Consider the following 7,797-nt stretch of genomic DNA (forward strand, 5'->3'; position numbering starts at 1 on the left):
ATGAGCGCTGTGTTAAAGAAGCAGTGCGGCTTGGTTGGGTTGTGTATCGGAGGACGCATGGCTCTCGACCTTCGTCTCTCCTGAGCCCGTACGGGAGTTGTAGCGATGAGACTTTATGGGTTGAATTGACGTTTGGCAACCCATTCTTTATGGGTTGAATTGACGTTTGGCAACCCATTCTTTATGGGTTGAATTGACGTTTGGCAACCCCATTCTTTATAGGTTTAATTGACATTTGGCAACCCATTCTTTATGGGTTGAATTGTATTTGTGTCAAATCACCAGTTTGGCAACCCATTCTTTATGGGTTGAATTGACATGTCTTTACAGTAGTGACCGTTTGACTTGGCAGTGAGATACACATTTTTTATTGGTTCCAAAGGTTCAACAACGTTTCTTCTTTCTTAAAAAACGACCCCTGATTAACCCTGTGTCTTCAGTAATAATGTACTCTGACCCCTGATTAACCCTGTGTCTTCAGTAATAATGTACTCTGATTAACCCTGTGTCTTCAGTAATAATGTACTCTGATTAACCCGGTCTATTTAGTAATAATGTACTCTGATTAACCCTGTGTGTTTGGTAATAATGTACTCTGATTAACCCTGTGTATTTAGTAATAATGTACTCTGATTAACCCTGTGTCTTCAGTAATAATGTACTCTGATTAACCCTGTGTCTTTAGTAATAATGTACTCTGACCCCTGATTAACCCTGTGTCTTTAGTAATAATGTACTCTGACCCCTGATTAACCATGTGTCTTCAGTAATAATGTACTCTGATTAACCCTGTGTCTTCAGTAATAATGTACTCTGATTAACCATGTGTCTTCAGTAATAATGTACCCTGATTAACCCTGTGTCTTCAGTAATAATGTACTCTGAATAACCCTGTGTCTTCAGTAATAATGTACTCTGAATAACCCTGTGTCTTCAGTAATAATGTACTCTGATTAACCCTGTGTCTTCAGTAATAATGTACTCTGATTAACCATGTGTCTTCAGTAATAATGTACTCTGATTAACCCTGTGTCTTTAGTAATAATGTACTCTGATTAACCATGTGTCTTCAGTAATAATGTACTCTGATTAACCCTGTGTCTTCAGTAATAATGTACTCTGATTAACCCTGTGTCTTTAGTAGTAATGTACTCTGATTAACCCTGTGTCTTTAGTAATAATGTACTCTGATTAACCATGTGTCTTTAGTAATAATGTACTCTGATTAACCCTGTGTATTCAGTAATAATGTACTCTGATCAACCCTGTGTCTTTAGTAATAATGTACTCTGACCCATGATTAACCCTGTGTCTTTAGTAATAATGTACTCTGATTAACCCTGTGTCTTTAGTAATAATGTACTCTGACCCATGATTAACCCTGTGTCTTTAGTAATAATGTACTCTGATTAACACTGTGTCTTCAGTAATAATGTACTCTGATAACCCTGTGTCTTTAGTAATAATGTACTCTGACCCATGATTAGCCCTGTGTCTTTAGTAGTAATGTACTCTGATTAACCCTGTGTCTTTAGTAATAATGTACTCTGATTAACACTGTGTCTTCAGTAATAATGTACTCTGATTAACCCTGTGTCTTTAGTAATAATGTACTCTGACCCATGATTAACCCTGTGTCTTTAGTAATAATGTACTCTGATTAACCCTGTGTCTTCAGTAATAATGTACTATGATTAACCCTGTGTCTTTAGTAATAATGTACTCTGACCCCTGATTAACCCTGTGTCTTTAGTAATAATGTACTCTGACCCATGATTAACCCTGTGTCTTTAGTAATAATGTACTCTGATTAACCCTGTGTCTTTAGTAATAATGTACTCTGACCCATGATTAACCCTGTGTCTTTAGTAATAATGTACTCTGATTAACCCTGTGTCTTTAGTAATAATGTACTCTGACCCATGATTAACCCCGTGTCTTTAGTAATAATGTACTCTGATTAACACTGTGTCTTCAGTAATAATGTACTCTGATTAACCCTGTGTCTTTAGTAATAATGTACTCTGACCCATGATTAACCCTGTGTCTTTAGTAATAATGTACTCTGATTAACCCTGTGTCTTTAGTAATAATGTACTCTGATTAACCCTGTGTCTTCAGTAATAATGTACTCTGATTAACCTGTGTCTTCAGTAATAATGTACTCTGATTAACCCTGTGTCTTCAGTAATAATGTACTCTGATTAACCCTGTGTCTTCAGTAATAATGTACTCTGATTAACCCTGTGTCTTCAGTAATAATGTACTCTGATTAACCCTGTGTCTTCAGTAATAATGTACTCTGATTAACCCTGTGTCTTCAGTAATAATGTACTCTGATTAACCCTGTCTCTTTAGTAATAATGTACTCTGATTAACCCTGTGTCTTTAGTAGTAATGTACTCTGATTAACCCTGTGTCTTTAGTAATAATGTACTCTGACTAACCCTGTGTCTTCAGTAATAATGTACTCTGACCCCTGATTAGAGCACTAAGTATTTTTTAGTATCGAATGCTTTTCTAGTTGCTCAGTCTGTTCATTAGAACAAGTGTTTTGTTTTATAATATCTGGTAGAGTCGTTGTATCAATCCAGTGGCCATTTCATCTGAAAACTTAAATTCACACGTCAAGACTTCAGAAACAGCGCAGGCCAAACACAACAGTCTGGCTGGTGCACACCGGGTGTAAATGGTAAACAGTACGGTTCCCGGGGTTAAAGGGTAAACAGTACGGTTCCCGGTGTTAAAGGGTAAACAGTACGGTTCCCCGGTGTTAAAGGGTAAACAGTACGGTTCCCGGTGTTAAAGGGTAACAGTACGGTTCCCGGGGTTAAAGGGTAAACAGTTTGGTTCCCGGGGTTAAAGGGTAACAGTACGGTTCCCGGGGTTAAAGGTAACAGTACGGTTCCCGGGGTTAAAGGGTAAACAGTACGGTTCCCGGGTTAAAGGGTAAACAGTACGTTCCGGGGTTAAAGGGTTAAAGGGTAAACAGTACGGTTCCCGGGGTTAAAGGGTAAACAGTACGGTTCCCGGGGTTAAAGGGGTAAACAGTACGGTTCCCGGGGGTTAAAGGGTAAACAGTAACGGTTCCCGGGGGTTAAAGGGTAAACAGTACGGTTCCCGGGGTTAAAGGGTAAACAGTAACGGTTCCCGGTGTGTTTTAAGCATCGTTGTGGGACTTAGAACATCCGATATAAATGTGTGATTTTGAGAGTGAAAACCTGCCAAACTGCGGGGCATCACAGTCCTGCTGCCCGCTTTACATTGTTGTTGTTGCCGTGGTTTCACATGGCACCTTGGGCACCTTGAAATCTTCAATAAATAAATACACTTTGCACTTGATTTGAAGTGACTTTTCTTAGCCGTTACAGTAAATCCAAGTCAATGTGAGAATATAAGGGCTCATTTAAAAGACGTCTCGTTCGTCTGGTTCTGTACGGAGAGCAGCTGCATCATGGGACACGAGAAAGGCAGGAAGGAAGAAACCTAGAGAGGAACCAGGCTCTGAGGGGTGGGCCAGATGGAGATAAGAGGACAGATCTTCAAGATGTTCATAGATGACCAGCAGGGTCAGATAATAATAATCACACTGGCTGTAGATGGTGCAACAGGTCGCACCTCAGGAGGAAATGTCAAGGGCTTTCATAGCCGAGCATTCACAGGTCGAGACAGCAGGTGCAAGTGAGAGGGAGAGGGAGGGGGAGAGGGAGAGGGGGAGAGAGCGAGAGGGAGGGGGGGAGAGGGAGAGGGGGAGAGAGCGATGAGGGAGGGGGAGAGGGAGAGGGGGAGAGAGCGAGAGGGAGGGGGGAGAGGGCGAGGGGGAGAGAGCGAGAGGGAGAGGGGGAGGGGAGAGGGGAGAGAGCGAGAGGGAGGGGGAGAGAGAGGCGAGGGAGAGGGAGGGGGAGGGGCGAGAGAGACGAGAGGGAGGGGGGGAGAGGGCGAGGGGGAGAGAGCGAGAGGGAGGGGGGGAGAGGGCGAGGGGAGAGAGCGAGAGGGAGGGGGAGAGGGCGAGAGGGAGAGAGCGAGAGGGAGGGGGGGAGAGGGCGAGGGGGAGAGAGCGAGAGGGAGGGGGGAGAGGGCGAGAGGGAGAGGGGGAGAGAGCGAGAGGGAGGGGGAGAGGGGAGGGGGAGAGAGCGAGAGGGAGGGGGGGAGAGGGCGAGAGGGAGAGGGGGAGAGAGCGAGAGGGAGGGGGGAGAGGGCGAGAGGGGAAAAGGGAGAGGGGGAGAGGGCGAAAGCGAGAGCAAGAGCGAGAGTGAGAGGGAGAGGGCGAGAATGGGAGGGGAGAGGGCGAGGGGGGGGCGAGAGCGGGAGAGGGAGAGGGCGAGAGAGAGAGAGAGAGAGAGAGAGGGAGAGGGGGGTGAGAGCGAGAGGGAGAGCGGGGAGGGGAGAGGCAGGCGCGGGAGAGAGAGAATGGAGAGGGCGGCAGGGAGAGAGAGATGGAGAGGGGAGCGGGAAGAGGGGGGGGTGTGAGCTGAAACAACAGTTCTGGGAGATAGGTCCAAAGTTTCATAGTTCCGGGCCCCAGTTTTTTTATTTTTTTATGATGTGACCAAATCATCTACAGGTACCAACAACTGAAAAAGTAGTCCATGTGGTCTATTATATACATTAAATATAACAGGCTGTTCACATTGTGTCACAGAGACAGCCAGCTCTATGTACAGCTCAAGCAGCACCCTAATCCCTACATAGGAGGAATCTGGTGAAAAGTAGTGCACTATCTAGAGCACAGGGTGCTATTTGGAAGACACATACGTTACAGACAGAGAATGTCAATGAGGACAGGGGCCATTGAGAGATTCTCTCCACCGCATCCCTGACAGATCATTACCCATCCGCTGACACATACAAGGTGAGAAACATGCCTTTCGGGCCTTACAGAATCAGTCTCAGTGTGATAATGGCCTGCCTGGGCTGAAGTCAACAAAAAAATTCAATTTAATTCAATTTAATTTCATGACAAGCAGCACAATAAGCACGCAGCCTTTCTTTCTTTAATAAGTGACTCATTTAGAGTCTGAAGAGGTCAACAGGAGACCACTTTCTGCCAACTGGAGCAATCTGATCTGTGTCAACACCAAATCGAGGATAGCCTATGATTGGCCACAGACAAGAGTAGTTCAGATGTCACAGCTGATCTAAGATCATCTGACAGTCACGTCTGTGTAGTGACGTACTAGGAGTTCTGCTCTGAGGTTGTGGAGAGACAGAGAGAGAGAGACAGAGAGAGAGAGAGAGAGAGAGAGAGAGCAGAGAGAGAGACAGAGAGAGAGAGAGACAGAGAGAGAGAGAGAGAGAGACAGAGAGAGACAGAGAGAGAGACAGAGAGAGAAGAGACAGAGAGAGAGAGAGAGAGAGACAGAGAGAGAGACAGAGAGAGAGAGAGACAGAGAGAGAGAGAGAGAGAGAGAGAGACAGAGAGCTCACACTTACTGGCGTGAGGCCAAATCACAACCAACAACATTGGACACTTTATGGAACAAAAAGCCTTCACTATATCATCCTGGAATATCCAAGGCCTGAGGTCATCTGCCTTTGGCCTAAAGAGCAGGAACCCGGACTTCACCAAAGAAATCGGTAATACAGACATTGTCATCCTGCAAGAAACCTGGTATAGAGGAGACGGACCCACTGGTTGCCCTCTAGGTTACAGAGAGCTGGTAGTCCCATCCACCAAACTACCAGGTGTGAAACAGGGAAGGGACTTAGGGGGTATGCTCATTTGGTATAGAGCAGACCTAACTCACTCCATTAAATTAATCAAAACAGGAACATTTTACATTTGGCTAGAAATTCAAGGGAAATTATCTTAACAGACAAAAATGTCCTCCTGTGTGCTACCTATATCCCCCCCACTAGAATCCCCATACTTTAATGAAGACAGATTCTTCATCCTGGAAGGGGAAATCAATCATTTCCAGGCCCAGGGACATGTACTAGTCTGTGGTGACCTAAATGCCAGAACCGGACAAGAACCTGACACCCTCAGCACACAGGGTGACAAACACCTGTCTGCAGGTGACAGCATTCCCTCCCACATATGCCCCCCTAGGCACAACTATGACAACATAACCAACAAAAACGGGTCACAACTCCTGCAGCTCTGTCGCACGCTGGGTATGTACATAGTCAATGCTAGGCTTCGAGGGGACTCCTATGGTAGGTACACCTATAGCTCATCTCTTGGCAGTAGTACTGTAGACTACTTTATCACTGACCTCAACCCAGAGTCTCTCAGAGCGTTTACAGTCAGCCAACTAACGCCCCTATCAGATCACAGCAAAATCACAATCTACTTGAACAGAGCAATACCCGATCACGAGGCATCGAAGTCAAACAAACGGTATACTATTAAGAGATGCTATAGATGGAAGGAAGGTAGTTTGGAAACCTACCAAAAAACTATTAGGCAACAACAAATTCAATCCCTTCTAGACAATTTCCTGGGTAAAACGTTCCACTGCAATAGTGAAGGTGTAAACTTGGCAGTAGAAAATCTTAACAGTATATTTTACCTCTCAGCTTCCCTATCAAATCTAAAAATCTCAAATAGAAAACCAAAGAAAATGAACAACAATGACAAATGGTTTGATGAAGAATGCAAAAATCTAAGAAATAAATTGAGAAACCTGTCCAACCAAAAACATAGAGACCCGGAAAACCTGAGTCTACGCCTTCACTATGTTGAATCACTAAAACAATACAGAAATACACTACGGAAAAAGAAGGAACAGCACGTCAGAAATCAGCTCAATGTAATTGAAGAATCCATAGACTCTAACCACTTCTGGGAAAATTGGAAAACACTAAACAAACAACAACACGAAGAATTATCTACCCAAAATGGAGATGTATGGGTAAACCACTTCTCCAATCTTTTTGGTTCTATAACAAAGAATAAAGAGCAAAAACATATACATGATGAATTATAAATCTTAGAATCAACTATTAAAGACTACCAGAACCCACTGGATTCTCCAATTACCTTGAATGAACTACAGGACAAAATAAAAACTCCTCAACCCAAAAAGGCCTGTGGTGTTGATGGTATCCTCAATGAAATGATCGAATATACAGACAACAAATTCCAATTGGCTATACTAAAACTCTTTAACATCATCCTTAGCTCTGGCATCTTCCACAATATTTGGAACCAAGGACTGATCACCCCAATCCACAAAAGTGGAGACAAATTTGACCCCAATAACTACCATGGAATATGCTTCAACAGTAACCTTGGGAAAATCCTCTGCATTATCATTAACAGCAGACTCGTACATTTCCTCAATGAAAACAATGTACTGAGCAAATGTCAAATTGGCTTTTTACCAAATTACCGTACGACAGATCACGTATTCACCCTACACACCCTAATTGACAACCAAACAAACCAAAACAAAGGCAAAGTCTTCTCATGCTTTGTTGATTTCAAAAATCCTTCGACTCAATTTGGCATGAGGGTCTGCTATACAAATTGATGGAAAGTGGTGTTGGGGGTAAAACATACAACATTATTAAATCCATGTACACAAACAACAAGTGTGCAGGTTAAAATTGGCAAAAAACACACACATTTCTTCACACGGGGTCGTGGGGTGAGACAGGGATGCAGCTTAAGCCCCACCCTCTTCAACATTTACATCAACGAATTGGCGCGGGCACTAGAACAGTCTGGAGCACCCGGCCTCACCCTACTAGAATCCGAAGTCAAATGTCTGCTGTTTACTGATGATCTGGTGCTTCTGTCACCAACCAAGGAGGGCCTACAGCAGCACCTAGATCTTCTGCACAGATTCC

This window comes from Oncorhynchus kisutch, linkage group LG13, assembly GCF_002021735.2.
Source record: "Oncorhynchus kisutch isolate 150728-3 linkage group LG13, Okis_V2, whole genome shotgun sequence".
Lineage (NCBI taxonomy): Eukaryota > Metazoa > Chordata > Actinopteri > Salmoniformes > Salmonidae > Oncorhynchus > Oncorhynchus kisutch.